The 24938-nt window shown below is 40.6% G+C and overlaps 1 protein-coding gene across 1 annotated transcript in view; it reads left to right on the forward strand.

The window, feature by feature from the left end:
* The window catches only part of LOC139735107 (potassium channel subfamily T member 2-like), a 268472-nt gene that overhangs the window by 53697 nt on the left and 189837 nt on the right, over positions 1-24938 (forward strand). The gene's annotated exons all lie outside the window — the stretch shown is intronic.

Raw genomic sequence — 24938 nt, forward strand, 5'->3', positions numbered from 1 at the left:
ATTGTGCGGAAAAAAAAAGTAATTTTATTATTGAACTGTGGCTGGTATAATAATGCAAAAGAGTGTTAAAAGAGATATGATGAAGTTTATATGTTATCCAATTGACTGAGTAAATCAGATTGTATAGTATACTGTGGAGTTTGTTGGTTCGATAGAATACCCATATAAACTGTCTCCATGGACAGCAGCAGATATTTGGAACAGTAGTGTGTCATGTATCACGACAAGTGAAGTTATGAAGCAGTGAATTGTTATAAGGAGTATAATGCTTTTGATCTAGAAGAGTAATGGTGAGAAAGTACTTACCTGCTACAGACATTTGATTTTTATTAGAGAAATGGCTATTGTTTCAGAGCGACTGTCATCTTAAATGGGGGGTTATTTGTCACGAGTGGAGTGACAGACGCTCTCCTCCACTGAGGTCAATTTGCATGGAATTTGTAAATAGGTACTTAAGCATGCAAATTGATGCAAACTTTTTAACATGTCAATGGAAGACATTCCAGACCGCTCTCGGTAGAGCCACGGTAGTGCTATGTGTGGCAAGGAGCGGCAGTATGACATCAGGCCTTGAAGGGGACATCACGCTGTGGTGCTGTCTCCGTGACACATGGTATGAGAATGGCCACTCGGTAACGGTGACAGGGGCCGCCACCCCAGTCAGTATTAACTAGAGATACCCACAGATAGTGGTAAGTGCATTAATTCTGAAATGTTTATGTATTCAATTGGCATAATTCGTTTGTGTAATGGATATCCGAATTGAGAGTGAATTGTGATAAAGGTTTCAGTTAATATGTGATGTAGATACAATGGTTATTGTTAAACGCTCAAGTTAATATGTGATATAGAATATAGAATGGTTGTTATTTATGGTTGCATGAGCTGAGATACATTTGTATATTTATAATGAGGTAATTTGAACGTTGATTAGGATAATATGAATGTGCTCAAGTGCTCTGGCTGTAAGTGATCTGAATATTTTAATATTTGAAGGGTTTCCGGGTTTCCCGAAGGGTCAAGGGCCCACTGACACTGCAAGAGGCAGGTGCATAAAGGCGTCGTTGACTGTCGACCAGCTCCGAGGCAGTAAGGGAGCATAGACTGTCGACCGGACTTCATTCCTGGATGCTGAGGAGACACCGCTAAGACGTCCGTCGGGAGAGCGACCACGCGAACGGCAATCGCGAAGAGTTGCTACGACAGACCACGCGACCGTCTATACCAGCACCAGCGTAACGGGGCCCCGTCGTCGACCGACGTCGTCATCAACCTGCATTGTCATCGTCATACATCGTCGTCATAAGCCGTCGTCACGCAACGTACACCCGTGACAGCCATTCGAGGTGAAATGAATCCAATCTGAGTTAAACATAATAAATGTCCTAAGAGCCAGAAAGCCACTGAGCAGGAATAGTTTATGTTCGTTTTTTTCTCTTTTTATAATTTGCTGTAAAACCAATAGTCAGTTATAGACAATTAAAATATTTGAGTTAACTGAATGCACATTGTTTCCTCCGTTTCGTCTTGTATGAGTTACAGCCTGCCAACAGTTCTCAGAGGTTATGAAAATTTCTTTGTTCCGTTTATTTCCATATATAAGGATGGAAATCGGGCAAATTCTGTGACAGTCTTTATACTGTATCTATCGTCGTTCCAACATTCATATCCGAATTGCACAAAAAAACATACTTTCTCTTAACATTAATTTCTGTGTCTGAATCGATTCACAGCTACGCTTTATCGATCCTCATACATATCGTCCGTGGCGTAGATATGTGTATCAACACAAATCAATAATATTACTAATATCATAATTATTACAATTATCAAAAAAAATGTCGTAGCAATTACACCAGCAACAAAACTCATCGTTCAGGATTAAAATCTAATTGCCATTTCTTTCACTCAAGTGATCTCATTTTTGACGTAATACAAATAACCTAACCCTCTCGCTACCAAACCAGTTCTCCTTCTGGCTTAAATATTTTGGCTCATTACGTACATAAAAACAAACATCATTTCAAGCTATATTTCAAGAGCCTCACGTGGTGTATTTGCTTTATACTCTTTAACATTAACATTTCTTTATTACTATTCTAATCGATTAAAAAAAAAGGGTTTCTTTCCTACCGGGTGCTAAATTGAGTAATAATACCAAATTCTGCAAACTTACAGCTTCTCGGTTCCTTTTCCTTTTTGAGTGACGGCCAGCGGTGTCTACGGGGAATGCACCAAGCGACGCAGCCGAATTAAATGCATTGATGCTCAGGCCCTGTTCTTGGCTTGTCAACCCGTCTGCGCACCTTCTCGCCAGCAAGCCTCAAATGCAACTGTTCACTCTCACTGCTCCCTCACTTCACACTCACACCCTAACCATACATTCCTGTCACATACTATTCAAATCGTATTTAAATTATTATTCCAAAATATTTGTCTCCAGATCACCAGCTCTCTCTATTGACACCAAAACAAACTATACTCTATCACCAATGTCAGATTCATTTTGACAATTTACCCCCTTTTTCAGAAAATATTTTGGTGAAATTAGATTGCCCGTGTGACATTATCATTCTACGTACTCTGTGTATAAACAGAAAAACGCTGGTTTGGACATTTCTCTGTTACACCTTTTCATCCTTGTCACTGTTTACCTGACTCCTTACTGATCAGTGCTACTGCTGGATGCGACTCATGTAGTCGGCTCCAACGTTCTCCTTCCCCTTGATAGCTTCGATCCGATAACGGAACGGCTGCAGAGCGAGAGCCCACCGCATCACTCGTCCGTTGGCGAGCTTGCCTCGCCGCATAGCAAGGAGGGGCTCGTGGTCGACTTCGAGGACGAACTCCTTCCCGTAGAGATACGGCTCGAACTTTTGCACTGCCCATATGACAGCAAGACACTCTCTCTCAATCGTCGAGTATCTTCGCTCTCGATCGAGCAACTTCTTGCTGGCAAACGCTACTGGGAACTTTTCGTCGTCAAATTCCTGAAGTAGCACAGCACCGATTCCGTTCTCCGAAGCGTCAGTCCGGAGGAAGAAGGTGCGATCGACGTCTGGGAGATGCAAAATGGGCACATTTGCAATCTTCCCCTTTAGACACTTGAACGCATTTTCTTGCGCTTCACCCCATCTCACCTGGTTTGGTTCCCCCTTCCGAGTCAGATCGGTGAGGGGTACCGCGAGGGCCGCGAAGTTCGGCACGAACTTTCTGTAATAGTTCGCTAGGCCAAGGAATGAGCGGAGTTGCCTCTTGGTTCGCGGTCGTTCTGCCTGCTTGATGGCCTCTACCTTCTCGGTCCGCGGCTGGATCTTGCCTCTGCCGAGTTGATGCCCAAGAAACTCCAGGCTCTCTTGCCCAAGCAAACACTTCGACGGTTTTGCCTTCAGGCCTGCGTGGCGGAGACGCTTGAAAAGCTCTCGCAGAACCTCCAGGTGTTTCTCCCATGTGGTAGTGTGCACTAAGATGTCGTCAATGAAATTGTGCACGCACTCCATCCCTCGAAGAAGTTGTCGCATGATTCGGCTAAAACTAGCAGGGGCGTTTATCAACCCGAACGGCATGGGTCGGAATTGGTATAAGCCGTTTGGCGTCACGAACGCCGTGAGGGGCTTAGCCCTCTCTGTAAGCGGAACCTGCCAGTAGCCTTTGGTCAGGTCTAGCTTACTGAAATAATTGTCGTTCGCCAGTTGGGCGAAGATCTCATCTTGGTCGGGAATAGGCTCGGCATCTGGTACCGTGACCAAGTTGAGTTTGCGAAAATCGCAACAAAATCGGTTCGTACCATCCAATTTTTTCACCAATACTATCGGTGAAGCGTACGGCGACGATGATGCTTCGATCACTCCGAGATCGAGCATTTCCTTTACCTCGTCGTCGACTACTCTACGGAGAGCATGCGGAAGCGGGTACGGCCGGGACTTGATCGGTCGTGGATCAGTTAACTCGATGTCGTGGCAGCCTAGATTCGTCACGCCAGGCAGATCAGTCAGGACATCGGGAAAGTTTCCGATCAGTCTCCTCAACTGTCGGCTCTGTTCGTCAGACAGAGTGCTGCCTAACTTTACGTCGGCTACCGTCTGCGTCTGCTTGAGCGTTGGCGTCTGGATGAGGTGCTCATTCGACGTGGGCTCGGGGCCGAGGTCGTCGACGTCCTCGTCTTTCTCGTCTTCCTCGATGACGGATACGCCAGCGACGTCGTGGCTTACCAGTCCTGCTGCATCTTCGTCGTGGCGGCGATGATACTGCTTGAGCAGGTTGGCATGAAACGTCGTCGTCCTCGTCCCGAGGTCGATCCGGTAGTCGAGCTTTCCAATCTTGCCTACTACCTTAAAGGGGCCCTTCCAGTGCATTAAGAGCTTGTTGTGGTCGGTTGGTAGCAGCAATAGTACCTCATCTCCGACTTTGAATGACCTGGGTCTCGCCTTCCCGTTGTATTGCTCTCGGTACCTGTCATGGGACTGTTTCAGATGTTCATGCACCATTTTGCATGTGTCCTCCAGTTTCTCCCTGAGATCCATGACATACTGATATGTCGATTTTGTTTCCGGCTCTGCGTTGTCGTCGGTCCATAGCTCCTTCACAATCATCAGAGGTCCGCGTACGGCTCGTCCGTACAGGAGTTCAAATGGCGCAAATCCCGTACTCGCCTGTGGAGCCTCTCTGTAGGCAAACAACAACGCGTCAATGTACCGATCCCAATCCTGGGGACGCTCTTCGCACATTTTCTTCAACATCTGTTTCATGGTCCCGTTGAACTTTTCCACCAGACCATTACAGGCCGGGTGGTACGGAGTAGTGGTGATGTGGCGGATGGACATCAGTCTACTCACCTCCTTCATTACGTCAGACATGAACTGCGTTCCGCGATCCGTTAACATCTCATGTGGGAAGCCTACTCGTGAGAAAATCGTGAACAATGCTTCCGCGACTGACGTGGTGTCGATGTTTCTAAGGGGTACTGCTTCAGGATAACGAGTGGCGTAGTCCATGAGTGTCAGTATGTATCTGTTCCCGCGTGACGTCACCGGCACTATCGGACCCACAAGGTCTACCGCCACGCGATGAAATGGTTCGTCTATCAAAGGCGTGGTTCCGAGGGGGACTTTGCTCACCTTCCCTTTCTGCAGAGAACGCTGACACACATCGCAGGATCTGCAGTACCTGACTGTGTCTGCTCCGATGCCGGGCCAGAAGAAGTTTTGCAAAATCCGCTCCGTTGTCTTGTGTGCGCCGAGATGGCCTCCGAGTATCGACTCGTGTGCTAGACTCAGAATCTGACGTCGATATTTGCGAGGAACCACCAGTTGGTTCGAGACTTCCTGCCGCTCGCCGCACCCTGCTCTGAACTCGCGATACAGCAAGCCCTTTTTCGCAATGAAGCGTGACTGATTCCCATTTCGGCTCGTCTTCACCTCACTACTCTCCGCTTGTTGTCGAATTTTCTCCAACGATTCATCGTTGCTCTGCTCACGACGAAACTCGTCGGCTGTTGCAATGTCTGCCTGCCGTGGCACTTTCATCGCTCGTTGAGGTTTGGCTGCCTCCCTGCGCTGTGCCCTAGTCTCCACGGCTAGCCCACTATCCGCCTGCCAGCTGCTGTCCGGGTCGTTAGGCTCCCGAACACCTGCAACATTGCCCAGAATAACATCGTACACAGGGTTATTCATGCACAGTACTTCTAACTCACCAACGAAGAAGGGAGAATCGATCATGACTGTGGCGACTGGGAACTGCTTCTCGGAGCCGTCGATCAGGATGCATGTCCGTTGCGATCCGGTCATCTGATCCGCTCTCACCAATTCCGTGCGCACCACCGCTGTCGAACAACCGCTGTCACGTAGTACGTCCACGTGCGTTCCGTTTACTATGCCTTTCCTCACAGGCATAGCTCTAACTGGCTGCTCTCCACACGCAACACTCATCAGAGGCAGATCCGAATCCGCTATCCAGATATCCGGACTTGGCTCTGCACAAGAAAAACATGAATCGATTACGAGGCATGCGTTACCGTGCTCTGACATTTGACGCTTACCCTCTGAACCGCTGCTACGAGTCGATACCGGGCTAACATCTGTCTCATCCGGTCGACCAGCTTTTGCTCCGGTTCGCATTTCCGGAGTGCGGTTGTCGGGCTTCTTGTCGTCAGCTTTCCGGTTCGGATCCGGTTTCTGTCCACCCTGGATTCCGACTGCAGCCTTTTCTTTCCTGGTCTCTCGGCTTCTGCAATACCTGGCGATATGCCCCTTCTTTCCGCAGATGAAGCATCCGTCCGGGCGGGGAGTCGTTGCTCCTCCCGGTTGGGGTCGAGCATCACCTGTGGAAGTGTTAGTACGAGATTCAGGTTTAATGTGACCTCGGGACTTACCACCCGTCTGCCCTCCGAGATGCCATCCCGAGCGGGCCTCAATGAACCTGTCGGCGATATCCACGAAGTCGTCTATGTCAGTCGGCTGTCTCTCTTTAATGAACGTCTCCATATCCTTGGAGCAGACGTTGTAGAACTGCTCGATGAGCACCAGTTGCACCATCTCCTAGAAGGTTGGCTTGTGGCCGGATAGCTCCAACCATTTCTTGAGATAGCTCCGTATCCGTATCACGAACTGCGCTGCTGTCTCTCCCGTTTCCGGCTTTGCCCCACGGAATTTCCGTCTGAAGCCGTCGCTAGTGAGAGAGTAGCGCTTGAGTACTGCGGCCTTTACTCGGTCGTAGTCTTGTGCCTCGTCGTCATCCAGTCTCGAGTATGTGTCTAATGCTTTACCTGTCAAAAGAGCACTCAAATGAACGGCCCACACATCACGTGGCCAGTGCTGAGCATTAGCGTACCGTTCAAACCTGTGTAAATACACATCTAGATTATCTTTCCCACACTGAAATGCTGGAAGTTTTGGAGCCCTAACTGTATTTATTTGAACTCGGTTACTACCTCCCTCTTCTAACCTAGCCTGTTCTAACTGAAGTTTCAGTTCAGTCAGTTCCTTCTCTTCCTTCATCCTCTGTCGCTCTTCCACTCGTGCCTCTCTCGCCTTGTCCTGTTCCGCCTAAATAAACTCTTGCAACTCTGTCCCCTCTAACCCTAAGGTCTGCCCTACCTTGGCTAACTTTTCTAGATCCATCACAATCACTCTCTTACTCTCGCACAGGGTTGACTTACCAACAGAGCCTCACCGGCAGAACATATACCCGGCACTTCCAAAAGCAGACGAGCGCGTGAATGACGGTGCTTTCCCCGTGGGCACAGGCCGGAAGAAGAACTAAGTGGAAGCTGAAACACAATCAAAATATCCACAAAATTATACACTGGATTATCAGGCTACAATTACAAATATATCCTCACAACAGTAATTAAATTACTATCAACTGGGAGAGATTAATTATAACTATCGAGACAATAGTGTCACCTATCCGATACCCCCTCTAACAATTTAGAATTATTTCGATAGGTCCCTTCGTGGTCGCCAATTATTGTCAAAGGGTTTCTCAGAAGACGACCGCCATAATAATAAACCGAATACAGTGAATTATCGTTTCAACTCAAGTGGGTCATGCGACTCTTTTATTCAACCAAAGTACGAAAAGGAAGAAAAAGGAAGAAAAATACAAAACAAATTTTTTTTTGTATATAAACAAATTGTTATATTATCCTCCTTTCTGCTAAGTCCCTATATAAGCGCATGCATTTCTACGTATGAAAACCCCCCTATGAATCAAGTCCCTACATTATCCATGGCACTTTCCCGTTGTCGATAACCGCGCGATGCCTGCACAGGGTTGCTCATGCGAAGCTGGATCCTGGCGTCGGATACAGGGTTCACGCGAGGTGGCTGACGCCTGTCCCTGCAGTCCGTCGCGGCGTGAAGTGTATACGGGTGTGACAGCACGGCGTGGCCGGATACACACGGTCGATTGGCGTGGGTATTGTCCGGTTCGCGTGTGTCTGCCTGGTTCTGTCCACAGCGGGGCGTGGGATTACTCGAAGACTCAAAGACTGGGCGGTATCCGACTCCGGATACGTCCTCGGACAAGTCCGGATACTCCGTGCCTGGATACGGACGGCTATGAATATAACAACAATCCCTTGTCAAAATACATTTCTACCCGACTATTAATCCTCAACTCCTATAATACATTGTACAACATTTGTGCTCACCATTGCAGGACTGTGTTAAGGTACAAATATATCCGAACATCCTCAGCTTATTATCACATTAACTTTCTTCTTTCCTGTTCATTTTGACCTTTCTTACAAAAAAATATAAAAGTTTATGGCACATTTCGGTTCTGTTGCAATCAATTGCCATAGAATGAAATACATAAACACAGAAATACTCGTTTTAATGAACCTCTGCGAGTAGATAAAAATTCACACCATTAATGGGACAGTTATCACTATCCAGCGATAGAATTCATCTCCCAAGCAATACAAATCTCTCCCGTAAAAGCTCACTCTTTTCTAGCTGCTTTTACTAACTTCGCATATATGGTCTTTATACTGTATCTATCGTCGTTCCAACATTCATATCCGAATTGCACAAAAAAACATACTTTCTCTTAACATTAATTTCTGTGTCTGAATCGATTCACAGCTACGCTTTATCGATCCTCATACATATCGTCCGTGGCGTAGATATGTGTATCAACACAAATCAATAATATTACTAATATCATAATTATTACAATTATCAAAAAAAATGTCGTAGCAATTACACCAGCAACAAAACTCATCGTTCAGGATTAAAATCTAATTGCCATTTCTTTCACTCAAGTGATCTCATTTTTGACGTAATACAAATAACCTAACCCTCTCGCTACCAAACCAGTTCTCCTTCTGGCTTAAATATTTTGGCTCATTACGTACATAAAAACAAACATCATTTCAAGCTATATTTCAAGAGCCTCACGTGGTGTATTTGCTTTATACTCTTTAACATTAACATTTCTTTATTACTATTCTAATCGATTAAAAAAAAAGGGTTTCTTTCCTACCGGGTGCTAAATTGAGTAATAATACCAAATTCTGCAAACTTACAGCTTCTCGGTTCCTTTTCCTTTTTGAGTGACGGCCAGTGGTGTCTACGGGGAATGCACCAAGCGACGCAGCCGAATTAAATGCATTGATGCTCAGGCCCTGTTCTTGGCTTGTCAACCCGTCTGCGCACCTTCTCGCCAGCAAGCCTCAAATGCAACTGTTCACTCTCACTGCTCCCTCACTTCACACTCACACCCTAACCATACATTCCTGTCACATACTATTCAAATCGTATTTAAATTATTATTCCAAAATATTTGTCTCCAGATCACCAGCTCTCTCTATTGACACCAAAACAAACTATACTCTATCACCAATGTCAGATTCATTTTGACAATCACACATCACTAATAAATCAACCAGTGGGAACTGCTGGTAAAAAGGTAATCCTGCTCAAGGCAACTAAGATTGCAAGCATACCGGTGTCAGAGAAACCTTGCCTTCAAACTCATCAATAGCTTCACAGCTGCTATGCATGTTTACGTTCAGACAATGGTTTTACACTGAATAGGCATTTTCTCGTCGGCCCGATGTTTTGAAATAGCGTGCTATTTTCTGACTTGGGAAATTAACCCGATCATGAAATAACACGCTATTTGATAATGTGAATACTAAATAGCGTGCTAATTTTATCCTTCTGATTGAGAAAATTTCTCAAGTCCAACTCGAGAAATTTCCGAAATAGCACGATAATTTGCGAACTAGCGCGCTAATTGTTAATGTGAAATCATCTCAAGAAATTAGCGCGATGCATCCCATCATGCCAAGCGCTCTACTGGTATACCCGACAATGTTTGCGCATGCTCAGCTGTCGAATTAGCTTTAAAAAAATTCGGGCTGATGTAAATAGGAAATGAAACAGCACGCTAATTTGCGATCGTGAAAAATATCTCGAGCTTGGATTTTTATCGGGCTGATGTGATAATGCCCATTTAGAACAGAATCTAATTCTGTAAATTCACATAATTTGCATATTTTGTGTATTGAAATGATGAGAAATTCAGCATTAGAAGGTCTTTTTTTGATAGCTAAAGTATCATTGCCTCATTCATCTTAGTGACAGAGGGTGTGTAATGAAATTGAGATCACAATTATGCTCTGTTAGGAGCAGACACTGCAAATATTTATTTCTTTGGCAGAAAATTAATTCTGTGAGGTCAAAAAATAGTGCTTTCAAACTTGAGACCTCATCTGGAAACATAGATGACTTCGATTACATGAAAGTTCAATAGCTACTGCGGTAAACCTCAAAATGGATTACAAGACATGATGGAATGGTAGCCACTCCCTCACAAACTTGAAACATGTATTTCTGAGTCAACAGGCTGCAGAACAAAGAATGACATGATATAGATTGTCAGCTGAGATCCAGAAGGTCACTAAAATGCATTTTAAGATTTCATGAAGTAAAAAGTTAATTTTGAAATCAAAGTGCATTTATAAATTAATTTATAAGCATAGTTCCAATTTTGAGGAAATTAGCACCCTTGTGGTTTTAATTGTTTACGTTTTAATGAAAATGAAAATGATATAAAATTGACACAATAATGTAGATGAGATCGAGCTCTTTATACAGCATGACACTAATAACTCAATAACCCCCCAAACTGTGATAATGCCCTTCTTGTTTCCAATTGATGAAATTATTATTTGTTATATGAGGGAATGCTTTTAGAGAATGAATGCCGTTGTCTGAAATTATGGCCACAAGATACCTTATGACCTTTCAAATTTACAGTGAAATCATTATTTATTGTGAACCAGGCATTTGTAACTAAAATTTGCCAGCAGAAATCATTCATGTGCTATTTGTTTTATAAAATGCTATATAGATTTATTTTGTTTTAAAATCATTCACAACACTGCATTTTGGCTTTATCAGATGTAGGCCTATGTAGACCACCCAAGAAAAGGCAAGATTTAAAAGTTTACCATAGTGGGATTCATTTAAAAAAAAATATTCATAGCTACATCTATCAACTTCCTTGACATTAAAGGGATGGTACAGTATTGGTGGAGATGAGAATTGGGCTTTTAGCTTTTTGCAAAATACCAAGAAAACAAACATAAAATAGTACAGAGTATACCTTTTTAAGAGGAATTCAAAGATTATTTGATGAAAATCGGGTTTGGAATGACTGAAACATCCAAAAACAAAGTAACAAAACAAAGTGATCGTAAAAAAATGTGGGTCCCACACTTTCTAGAATCGCTCTGTTTTGGATATCTCAGCCATTTCAAAACCAATTTTCATCAAGTGTTGAATTCCTCATGGAATTACATGCTCTTTCATATTTCATAAGAGGTTGCTCATTATCTCACCAAAAAATCTTAGAAACCTGAAATTAGGTCTCAACCAAAACTATACGATCCCTTTAACATAGTTAACTATTGATAGCTGTGTGTACATTTCTTCTGTTTTTTCTGTAATGGCAAAGTAAATGGCTGGTTTCATATCAGCTCCCAGTCATTGACTTGATTTGATTCCTCTTCAACTGCTTACTACAAGGAAAAACAATCGTATTAAAACAAACATCATGCGTAGGCCAGTAGTGGCAGTCATGCAGACCTGTTGCTTGTCATTGTTTAAAAGCATAATTTACCATTTGCAGATGAAAAACAAAACAGCATTAGTGCTGTAAAATAGTTCTAAAATGTGAGTTAGGGATAGAAACAACCACTGTAAAAAATTGAATTGGTAAAATTGATGTTAAGTATTGTTTCATATAAAAAATGTGAACACTAGCCATAATAAAAATGTTTTCAGACTAAACCGTCTACAGTTGCAGTTTAATGAGAAAAATGCAGATATCTCCGTATATTTTAGGCTTTATCGCAAAAATTTTATATCACAGGATGTTTTTTTGTACAACAAACCTACACATAAGCATTAGATGGTGAATCACAATATCTTGAATGTTTTTTTTTTTGATATCACTGTTCCCAAGGTATACAGAACCTTTAAACATAGTTATTAGATGGCTTTCTAACAGCCTTTTTTTAAAAGTCACTGTGATTAGAAGTTTAAATGCACTGAGATATTAACAGATTATGCACATTAAAATGCAGATTAAGGTACATATATGCTGTAGCTCATTCCCATATTTTGCCACTTTTCAAGAAACCTGTGAATTTTCCAAGAAAGTCCGACATCCACGCTCACATGCCAAGTTAGGTCGTGTATAGGATTACGGGAAGGAGACCGATATAGTGTAATTTGTGCAGGCGCAACCCCGGGGTTCATGTAACTCAACTCGACAAGAGTACGTCAGATGGTCACTCGTATTGACATGGATATGTCTGTGGGGTCTCCAATTCCTTGATGCAACTCAGTTGTGTTGCCTCTCCTCACGTGTTGGTGAGGATGATGCGGTTGTGTTTAAATTGCTACAGGATAGGGTCAATTGATAAGTTAGCCCTGGCTCTAAAGATTGCCTACTTTTTAGGGCAATTTTGTTAGGTACACGGGTTGGCCTGCTTGATGTTGGCTGGTATACTTGTATAATAACAATATATAAACATATTTGTATGTATGTATATAATGTATAAAATGTAATTGTTTGTTTGTTTGTATGTGTGTGTGTGTGTGATGCTTTTAAAATATATAAACTTGAAAACAAAGTCACAGATCCACTTCTACCTTGAGGACATGTTTAGTTGGTACTGCAAAATGACGCTGTTCTTGTTTTTGTCTGGGATGAAGAATGGATGTTGGAGATCCGGGGTAAAGGAGGAGTGATATCTTATCCCATTGATATTCAATGAGCATACTCAAATTTTTGCCTTATAGAATACAGCTGTAATTCATGGATTGTCTGGATATTGAGACTATTCATCTAGTTTTATGGTTATGTATAAATCTTGAGATAATTAGATTCATGGAATTGCACCCCTTCCCCCTCACCCCCTTCCCTCCCCCACAAAAGAAAAAAAACCCCAACAACAACAACAAACATAACATGACATAACATAACATAACATAACATAACATAACATAACATAACATAACATAACATAACATAACATAACATAACATAACATAACGAAAAACACATGAATATGATCCAATTTGACATGGTTGATAAGATGAAGCCACGTGCGAGAGTTAACAGATTGTCTTTTGAGTTTGTATCCCAGGTGCATTGGTGGCCATGCTGCCTGTAAATACGCTAGACATGTTGAATTTTGATAATCTTCTCAGAAAAATAAATAAACAAACAAAACAAGAGCAATCAAAAGGAGACAAGATATGTCAAGATATGTTTAGACACTTTAATTTCTCAACTTGATGATCACCAATATTAAAGATCAAATTTGTTCGTGATGTTGACTGATATTGATGCAGGGTGATTATTGGAGGGATTTTTATTCATAGCATGAAGAGAATAATGTAACATTGAACTTTGGATTTGATAAATTTAAGAGATTATTGCCTAATGCGAGGTCAAAACTCATCTTAACAATTTTCATGCATTCATTGGCATTTTCGTCAATGGCAGATCTTGTGACATGCCGGATGTGTTTCCATGAATACAGCTCCTTTTGGCTCTTGCCTAAGCCGCTGTGATGGGAGTGCATACACATAAATTATGTGTAATTAGGTGTGGTGATATCATTGATCGGCTGATGTATCGTTGATGTACACAACATGTCCAAATATACAGTGTTCTGTGCATATTTGCACAGAAGTAGCAAACATCTGTACCTCTTTGAATAGTGATATATAGTGCCGTCATATCTTTATCATGAATTCTCAGTTTGATCGATACGTCCTTCACTGAACTTCGCTCTAATGACTCCGTAAATATGTTCATCCTTTCTTTTGAGGGCGTGCATTTGAAGACTGAAGGTTACAATCATTTTATTTTGTTTGTATGTTTGTGTGTGAGTGTAACAACAGAGAAAGATTTTAGAAGCATTCAGACCTGTCTTTCCTTTGTCCTGAAAAAAAGGGGGGGCTGAGGTTTCTGTATATATCTGAGAATATTTCTTTCCGGATGTGATTTCACCAGTGTTATCATATGAAGATATGAATGCCTTTTATTTACCTCAGGAGTCGAATGGTGTCTGTGTCATATTTTTCTTTCAGTTTGTCATTCGCTGGAACAACATACAAGCAGCTTTATCATGAATGACAGAGGCTAAATCTTAAATGGTCTCAAACTGTTAGGAAAGTGTAACATATACTGTTAAGATGTCTTGGCTAAACAAACACTTCTGCACCAGGTACACACTGTACAATACGAATGCTCATGCAGAGTTAGATATTTTCTGTCCATCAAAAATATGAGGATATGTCTTTGAAAACTGTTTTTGTTATGCCTCCGCCACGAAGTGGTGCCGGAGGCATTATGTTTTCGGGTTGTCCGTCCGTCCGTCCTTCCGTCCGTCCGTCCTTCCGTCCGTCCGTCCTTCCATCCGTCCGTCCGTCCGTCCGTCCTTCCGTCCGTCCGTAATGAATTTTGTGGACAAGGTAACTATCAAAACCTGTTGAGGTATCCTAATGAAACTTGGCATGTATGTGTATTAGGGGGTGAAGTTGTGCCTATCAACTTTTGGGTGCACATACTCAAGGTCAAAGGTCAAAAGGTCAAGGTCAAATACATAAAATTTCAGTATTTCCACCATATCTATTGCATGCCTGAAGATATTTTCTTGAAACTTAGTGTATACATGTATTACCCAATTAAGATTCTCTGGTGAAAGTTTGGGTCATGAGGTCAAAGGTCAAAAGGTCAGGGTCAAATACATAAAATTTCACTATTTCCACCATATCTATTGAATGCCTGAAGATATTTTCTTGAAACTTAGTGTATACATGTATTACCCAATTAAGATTCTCTGGTGAAAGTTTGGGTCATGAGGTCAAAGGTCAAAAGGTCAAGTAAAAATATTAAAACTTTTTTTTTTTTTCCGTACCTTGGAAAATTGTTCAAGGTATCTTCATGGAACATAGTATATACATGTACTGACTGGAAGTGATTATCTAGAGAATGTAGGGTTCATGGGGTCAAAGGTCAGGGGTCAAAGGTCAAGTGCAACACTTCAAAATTTTACTATTTCCCTCATATTTATGCAATGCCAGCAGGGTTATTTTTTTTTTTTACACTTGGTGTATGCATGTGTAACCAAATAGAAATTCTTTGGAAAGTTTTTTTTTTCTTCTTTTTTTGCCTCAAAGATCAAAAGGTCAAAGATCAAGTGAAAGTGCTGAACTAACTTTTTCCTCCATATCTCGGAAGTGGCTCAAGTTATCTTGAAACTTAGTACACATTATGCATGTTCTACCTGAAAGTGATTATCTTATGAATTTTAGAGTCAAGGGCCAGATGAAAATGGTAACAATTTACTATTCAATTCAGAAATTGCACTTTTTCTCCACACCTGTACCTTGAGAATTACTCAATGCCTAAATGTATGAATGGGTCAAAGTCAAGTTAAAGTCCTTAAATCCCTAGATACATGCTCTCCTATTCATCCAATTAAACCTAGGTCAAGGAAGGTGAACATTCAACACATTTGTGACAAACTTGTCATTTCAATATTTTGCCAATTTTGTGAAAATGTAATCACGCATTGTCCACATGTACTATCTAGACATATTGGGAAAATCATGCATTATGGCGGAGGCATACCAGTCGCCAAAGCGACATTTCTAGTTGATTATATTTTCCTAAAATCTGATTCTGTGCAGCTTGATTCTTAGTGTTCCTATATCTAAATACAGCTGTTTTTTTATTCTTTGCTGTGCATTCATAAGTCTGGTGAGCTGCAGTAGTAGGCCGTCCTACACATGCTTAGTCTGTTGTTTGACACAAGAGTATAAGTTGAGAATGAAAACGTGACATACTGAACTGGTGAAGAGCAGACTACTGTTGCATGAGATAGATGAGGCCATTACTGCCAGTATATTTGTTAATCTTTCATGAGCACACACAAAGCATAATTGCCTTTCAATGCAAAATTAAACACGTCGTTCATTTTGTTTTGGCTGCTGGGGTGCACAGATAATTTCATGGATCAGTGAAACCTACCTTTTTTTTCTCTCTCTTTCATTAGTATACATTGATAGGCTGTTTGTCATTTGATAAAGGTCAGTTTTGCGGGAGGAGAATGAACTGTAACACTGTGTAAATGATATCAGCTCTGGTTGTGTGTGATTTGCCAGTCAGTTTCCTGCTGGCTTGTATTTTGTTTGTTTGTTTGTTTGTTTGTTTGTTTGTTTGTTTGTTTGTTTGTTTTTCCTATTGGCACAGTTGATACAAAATGTTTCTACCAGTGAAAATTGAGGAATTAATCCCCTAATTCCTTGATTGTATTACTTCAGCATTTATGTTTAATTAAGCAAATGCTTTACTTTAGTTTGGATCTAAATGAAGGTTATGTTTCTGTTATAATTTTTTTTTTTTTTTTGGGGGGGGGGAAGCAAATGCCACTTTAGGTTACTTCTGATTTCAGGGGCATATAAAGATTTGAAAGTACTGATTAATGGAAGCTGCGGTCACACTGGCAAAAGATTGTGAAGTTTAAGATCGTGAAAGTCTTCTCAAAGTTTCTCGTCCATCCATGCTGGTAGCTAAACTTCTATAGAACTTTCATGTACTATGTTAATGAAGTCATCACCTGTTTCCTGATGAGGTCTCAAGTCAGAAATCATTTACTACATTTTGACACGGCATAATTCATTTCCTGCCATGGAAGTATAGATATTTGCAGTGTCTGCCCCTAACAAAGCATAATTGTGACCTCAACACTGGTGCATGTGCGCAAGAAAGAAGAAAGAACACGCCATCTGATTGCTAGTAATTGTGGCACATTAATGCACACTCATACATCACAATGATCGTGCTTCAGAGGCACCATCCACAAACAGATGGTGGACTGATCATGTGACAAACTTCACAAAGTTTCAGTTACTAGCGTTCACACTGACTAGCATTCACACTGCTCAAAGAACAAGAAGATTGGCAGGATTGGGGAAATATCTCTAGTTTGAGTGGGAAATTTTGCGGGAAGTTTTGTTAGAAGTTACATGACAAGTTTGCGGTCACACTTGCAAAACTGTGAAATCTTAATGATCGTGGTCTTAAACTTCATGATCTTTTGCCAATGTGATCATGGCATATGTTTCCAGCTTGGAACAATCTTAAGCTGTGTAGTCCCACCTGCTACCAGTAATGTGTGATATTTGATCACAATGGAGCATTGAAAAATTGTGGCCAAAAAGGAAAGTGTGTTAGTGATCAAATCAACCATAATCAAATACCTTTCATTAGATTGCACTATAGGAAAAGTTTTTGTGTTTGTATTTTCAGAATGGTAATATTTCTCCACAGATAAATATATTCTTTTTTTTTCAGCCACTGGAATGTTAATCAGTGTCTTTGCAAGCGTCCCCTCCTCTTGGCATGATCTGTTCATATTGTGACATACAATTATACATGTTTAGTTAGCCATTGTAGCAAGTCAGAAGATTTTTGGCGTAATAATTACACATGTGGCAAATACATTTATTCTTGGTAAATATCCCATGCGACATCTGTTTTTGCGATGTTAATAAAAGCAGTTTTTACAGTGGCAATTGTAGAGACACTAGGTGTACAGCACTAAGATATTCGTCATTTGGGCCCTTTTAGCAATTTCAATACTAATGAATGCGTGGGGGATTGAGTTTGGCACAGAAATCTGAAAAAAGGATCAGTTTTTGTTTCACTTTTGTGAAGACCTACAGTGTAGACAAGTTTTGGGGTCGCTTGCATTTTGAGATTTTAGTATTATCCAAGAAAGGAAATGAAATATTACTTTGCTAGAATGGTTTCTTTTTTTATCAGAAACATTGTGTTGAAGCTACTAGCCTTTTAGATGGGTGCAAAGAGACCTGGCTGTGCAATCATAACAATTTCTGTGTGAGTAGGTGTTGGGAATTAGAGCCGCCTTCGATTTGATCTGGCGAGCGATGGGAAAATTGAGCTGAGAGTAATTACATATGTGGATGTGGGTAGTATGGTGCCACTGATTTCAAAACATCCATTTTTTTTTCGTGATAGAAACATGAACTGTATGTTGCACACATAGAGAGAAACATAGACTGGCAAAATGACTTAATAAATCAAATAGCCTTAAGTTACAAGGTATAGGTAGTATTTCTGTAATGCAGACCCGGGTATCAGTAATGAGAGCTGTATGTGGTAGGAGACTCAGATGATATTTTTTTTCTACTTCCTTCTCTTTTTTTTTCTCTCTCTGTATCAGACTCATGTGCACACACTTATTCTATAAATTTATAACAATGTCTGTCCTTATGCATGCTTTATTGAGAATGTATGAATGACACCTTGGTAGAGGTATTAGAAAATTAGAACATGAAAATAAAGGCAAATGAATTTCATGAGATGGTGGTCGAAGAAAGTGAGCTGATGGAGCCAGGAGTTCTAAGATTGGAGGAAATACTCTAAAAGTGGACATTTTTGCTTAAATTTGTGCGCATTTTGCACAACCAGAAACGAGCGTGAAAGTAAAAGCATGCAAATATGTTTGCTTGCTATATGTTACAGTAGTTCACGTCTTGATACCTTGGAGTTAAAAATACATGAAACTCATCTTACCCACCCGGGCACAAAAAAACCCCCAAAACAAAACAAAGCAAAAAAATAAAAACACAAAAAATTACTCATGCAAAAACATTCACTTTTACAGCAACTGAAAATGCTGACCAAAAAGTATGGCGAGTTACATAATTAGTGCATGGGTACATGAAGGATTGATATCACAAGGCCTCAATATCTTTAATATGAAAAGCTCACATAAGTCATGGATAGCAGCACAGTTTTAGAGGTAAAATTCACAGTGTAGAGCACTTTCTACATTATTATATATATACATCCACATGTAATGTAAATTTGTAAGTGTTAAGTAAGCTCTGAAAATGATGTTTTATTTTAGTCTAGGTGTTTTTGCTATCGTATGTCGCACTTTTTAGAACCCTTCACAGTGATTGTTTAATTAGTTTTGTCCCACAACTGCCAATCAAAATTTATCAGCGGTTGCAACCACGAAAGCACTGGCATATCTTTTCTTAGGTACATGCATTTGGGGAACCATGACAGTGTGTGTGTATGTTGAGATGTATTCTCAGATTCAGATGAATGCAAATTTGCAGCATGCAGTTTGATCTTAAGATGGCTATTTTAATTGCTATACCGGTATACCTTATACATCCGTAAACCGTTTGGTTTCAGTTTTGAAATGGGTCATTACAGTTTTATCGTTGTTGAGACCACTAGTAAATTTTGATTGATGGATCTGAGGCAATGAATTACAGAGTTGATTACAAAGTGTTTTGACTTTTACCCCAAATGTGGTATCATGGTGAGTGCGTATAAATTCACAAGAAAGAGCTGTCAAAAGAATTAGATACTGGAGGGTAAAGATGTCAGGGCTGGGAACAGATAATTATGTTGCCGTAGCATCATAAGTTCAATGCTCACGTCTCCCCTACCCATAAAAGTGTTAATCACTGGATACCAGATTTATACCCTCCTTCCACTTAACCTTTTCTCCGTTCAGACTTCCCTCCACACCGCACGCGCCTACAAGTGCTATCATCCCATTAGGTGGCTGCGGCTTGGGCTGTTTTAATCGTCCACTGCTGTGAGTGGTGTATCAGTGTTGCTACGGCAACCATCATTTATCCTCATTAGAGACACGAGGGGGCCCCGTGTGTCGACTGCGTGGCCAGTGATCAGACAATGCACAATCAGATTGAGCACTCGGAGATATTGATTGGAGTCCAGGCAAGGGAGAATTGATGCTGGGAGCGAGACAATCGTGATGTGACCTAGTTGGGCAACATGATTTTCAGTACCTCTCTCTTTTGCTTGAGATTTGCGGTCTTTCAGTGTACATGCCTCCTCCCGCTTCATGTCTGTCTGTGTGTATATTTGTATGTGTGTTGTGTCTGCCATGTCTTCTAAATGTTTCTCTTCTTTCATACTCCTTTGTGTGCCATGTTCTGAACACCTGACTCAGCCAGTGGCATGCCAACTTTGAATGTACATTGTATTTTCTCAAATGCTCAACCATGTTCTGACAGGTTGATGAATTATAGTCTACAACAGTACATTGCAAACATCACAGCCTTAGCTTTGTCTTAAACTTACATCACAGCAAAGTCTGCAATTTTCTTTCTGACTTTGCTGTATTTTTTTTTATTTCTAGCATTAACATTTCTTTTGATAACTGATATAGCTTTGATAGAAGACAGATAGCTTCATAGACAGCAGTTCATGTCTTCCAAAAGCACTCCTGTGTTGTGCTCTTAACCCATTGAGGATGGTTTGATTTTGCTGCAACATGCATTTCCCATAGACACCTGCTCGAGTATACTCTGGACTCGTCCTCAATGGGTTAAAATAATGTGGTACACAGCGGGCTTACAGTGATACACAACATAGGTGTTTCTCTCTCCAGAGATCTATTTTTCACTGGTTACAGTAGTTGAATTTATCTTTTTGTCTGTCTTCTTGTCAATGGCATATTCCTCACTTATTTTTTTCTCTCTTTTCCAACTTGTTTCAGTCCTACTCTTGTAATAGCCACTGAGCATGGAAGCTTGACTGAAAGAAATCTGATTGAATACAAAAGACATACTGTACGAATAGAGACAGCAAGGAAAAGGAGGAGTAGAGAATGGCTCAAGAGAGAAAAAAAAATGACTGCACTTTATATCAGTCTTTAATACTGTAATGAGTGGATCAAGTTTGTTGTAGAAATTTGCCCAGTTTATACGTCTTGTCTTTAACCCATTGAGGACGGGTTGATTTTGCTACAACATGCATTTCCCATGGACACTTGCACTTGGGGCTCCTCCTCAACAGGTTAAGCATACAAGACATCACTGCTACAGTGTATATAGCTTTTCATGTCTCTATACTACTGTTCTTAATGTTTGTGCCATTTTCATCCCTAAAAGTCCCTATTATCATTGTCTGAGTATATGAGTATATCTGCCTGTATATCTCAGAAAAAAGTTTATAAAATTGTACTTTATAATCTCTCCATCTGTGTCAGAGAGGCCAGTACATAAAACCAGACTCAATCAGAATATGCATCAATGGAGTAATTTGATAGAGAACACGTACCTCGCCACTGTCGGAGCTTGCATTCAGCGCAAAATCAAAATAATGTGGTAGAAAGTGAGCACAGTGGGGGGAGGGATTGGAGGGGGGGGGGGGGGAGACAGTTTTGTAACATTACTGTGGTCTTCTTGTTTAATGGCAACATACTTCATGCGTTTTGGACAAAATGAAGTTTTTGTATAATGAAAACCTTGAAAAAAGAATAAGATATCTGTATGTTGTAGGAGCAGCTTGTTTTATTAGCACATCTTTTCTTTTTTAATGTGATTTCATAACTGGAACTGTTCCTGTCTTACATTTGAGACTCAGTGGACGGTTCCAGAACATGTATTTCTACATATTCACTTTGCATTATAGAAATACAAAGAGATAAGAAAAATGTACATTGGACTATGATGATAAAATGTGTCTACGGCGAGGTCTACAAAAAGACTATAATGTAAATAAGGTATGAAACAAGAGAGAACTTCAAAAGTACAGCTTATAACTGAGGGTTACAGTGAAGGGACAATACATTGTATGTGTGAATATGTCTTTGCTATGGACATGAGACACAAAAAGCAATTATTATATGCAAATCTGGATATATGATTACTAATACATTGTAAATCAGTCTTAACATGGCATTTATGTTATTCTGTGAGCTTTACATGGAACTAAACAGTATCATAAACACTACACAGTGCCTGTAGATCAATTCATGAACTGTACCGCCAGCCAACGGCATTAAAGATGCTGAACGGTAAACAACGGCGAGCGAAAAATAAACTCGGCGACGGGTGAGGATGCATAGCCTCGGGGAAAGTTTTCTCACTGTCGCAGGGCACCCGTCACTTATAACTTGACAAATAGCAATGAGCATGGGAAATCTATTTATCAGCAGGCTTGCCAATAGCTAGGCCAGATGCCTTTAGAATACAGCATTTTCTTTTTCTCCTCTGAATGACATGCCTCTTTTCCTTTTAGACTTGCTGCATGTCCCTTGAAGATTATTCAGTGAGAGTAGTGTGAAATTTTGCAATAAGTTTTCAAGGCAATGATTATATGTTTGATGATTAGGTTCTCCAAACATGAATTGGAATAATACACATTGTAAATGATGAAGACAAAAATGATGGTTTCTGTGTTGTACATCAGATACCTCGATTATGGCTGTATATAATGTCATAGGATTAACTGCACAATTCATTTTAAAGGTAATGTATGCTAAATGATTACCAAACATTTTTCATAATTTTGTAGGAATGTGTGATAAATGAAGCCTCTGTAAAGCAAAGTGAATGTCATCAGTGATGGAAGTGTTTGTATGTAGAAATTGTGCGAAATTGTTGTGTCGCAGCATTTAAATCAGATTACCTCCATTGGCAGGTGTGTGTGGAGTGTCTAATTTATGGGTCTAACAGAATCATGCTCCTGTTTGGGTATGGCATCTGGAGTCTGATGAATACAGAGCAATTAACTCATGCCATGCCAGGAGATTTGGATGGTGTATAAGGGTTGTGTGTGCCAATAGGCACTGATAGTACATAGAGGGTTAACCTTGTATCACTTTGCTACATTCAGGAGTCTGGTGAATCTTTCACAGATTCTATTGGGATTTCAACATCTTCTAATATTTGCTAAGTACAATTGTAGAGGAAGGAATACATTTAAAGGAACAGGTCAGTTAATGTTGTGGGCGAATTCTGGTCGACTCAAGAATATTATATGTTTTTGAAACTTTTTTTCATAATTGGCAATTCTGTGAAGTAACATGTGAGCTCTCTCCCTATTGATTTTGCTCTGTATTTTACAATATCAAATAGACTTGCATTTTCTATCGAGTGCATTTCTTATTACTTATGCACTCTTGGTACAATTTGTATATTTCTGTACAAACCTTGCATAATAAGCTTCTTGTATTTCCATCATCAATACCCAATTACAAAAAGAAAAGTTGTCAATATCTGTTGGATTAGTCACAAATTCAACAGTTTGTTGCTTTCTTGTTCTTTTTTAAACTTTTACTTTCCTGTTTTTCGTTTGTCTTCATGGTTCGATCGCACTGTTCGACAAACTTATTTCAGGGTACACTACCCCTTTAAGCGTGCACAAAGATCATTAAGTAGAGTACAGTGTATGTGCATCTGATACAGGGGTACAAAATCATATGTGGTCATGTCTTGCCCTCTGCAAAGAGGCATACCAATCTCCCTCCATTAACGATGATTAGATAATTGTGTAGATATTTACACAAAGTGTTTCATGTGAAGAGTTAGCAGCTTATTCCATGTTTGATATGTCGAGATATTTCCAATTAAAGCCATAAAAAAATAAAAAACAAGTCAAATAGTAAAGTATTGGATGTTTTTAATCATAACTTCAAGAATATTCTTTGTTACATTACAAGTGAGGTGTTACTGCAATGGACAGGTTTGCTCTATCTGGTTTTGGGAAAGAAAATATTAAGTTTTAAGTCCTGAAAATGCATTTCAATTGTGATGTAACAGTCTGCTAATCATGATAAAAAATGGAAAATCATAATAATTATGCAATTATCGCAATACGCTCTGCCCATGCATGCTGCACGGTAGCTCTGCTCATGACAGGAAGTCAACACCAAACGTGTGACCTTCTTGTCCTCTCTATGTTGCGCATGGATGCATAAGATCTTCTCATTCTTTTGCACGTAACATACGGACCTGACTCGGTTGTGATGAAATATTTACATTTTTATGCGATAGCGAGAATTGCATGAGATCTTGGGAGCTACAGAGACTGCATAAAACAGCCAGACAGCTGCTAATTGAATCCGAGCCCTCTGATGCATGATGATGATGTGAAGCCGTGAATGCTCTTGAACGGCGGTAAAATGCAATGGTGCATGACTGTGCCAATGAGCACTCACACAGCAAGCATTAAGCCTATCAGTGCCAAATGATAAACCATATCCTGTGTGATAAGAATGGGATTCTCAAACATTGGTTGATGTGAGGGGGTTAATGGACAGAGACACACACTGCTGACTGTGTTCATTCTGTGGATGCTGCTATTTTTGAGTGTTATGTGTCAATTAATTGAGCGGAGATAATGGAATTGGTTAATCCATTATTTGTAAGTCTTTCTAATTTCCCTTGAATTTAATCTTAGATGGTAGAATGACACTGGAATATATCGTCAGGATGCCAGTAGACAAAAAATGCTGTGTGGATGACATGCATGTATGTATTAAAAAGGAGGTGCAGATGTTCTCAGCCTGACACCAGTTGTTTTTCAGCTTTTGTTCGACAAAAAAAAAATAGTTAAAAATAATTTCTTACTTTACTATATTTATAGCCTGATTTAGAGATAAAGCTGCTCCTCTGTGGATAAAGATGTTTGTCTATCTTTTGTATGTATGTTTGTATGTCTGTGTGTTTGTGTATGTCTGTGTGTGATGAGTTCAATACATACCCTTTTTGTGGTGATTATCCTTTAGGTCTTTCATCTCTGTGCTATTTAGTCTGTCACGAAGGGATCATCCCCTGTCCATCCCCCGTAGTTAAGCTTCTCCTGCCCCAGCGTGTGCGCGTCCCAAAAGTGCAACATGAGCCATTCCGCCAGCCGCCAGCTGTGATTGATGTACAGACATATATCCCATCTATATGATATAAAGCCATGCCATCTATACGTCCCAGGCTTTATGGGTGGGGGTAGGGGGAGACACTCCTGCATACCTATATGTGACTGATGCTGCCGTGGCGATGCATCCGGTCTCATCCGACGCCAAAATTGATGGGGCCGCCCCCTCA

This window comes from Diadema antillarum, unplaced genomic scaffold (genome assembly GCF_040938485.1).
Source record: "Diadema antillarum isolate AM-2024a unplaced genomic scaffold, OU_Dant_1.0 seq00000563_RagTag, whole genome shotgun sequence".
Taxonomy (NCBI): Eukaryota; Metazoa; Echinodermata; class Echinoidea; order Diadematoida; family Diadematidae; genus Diadema; species Diadema antillarum.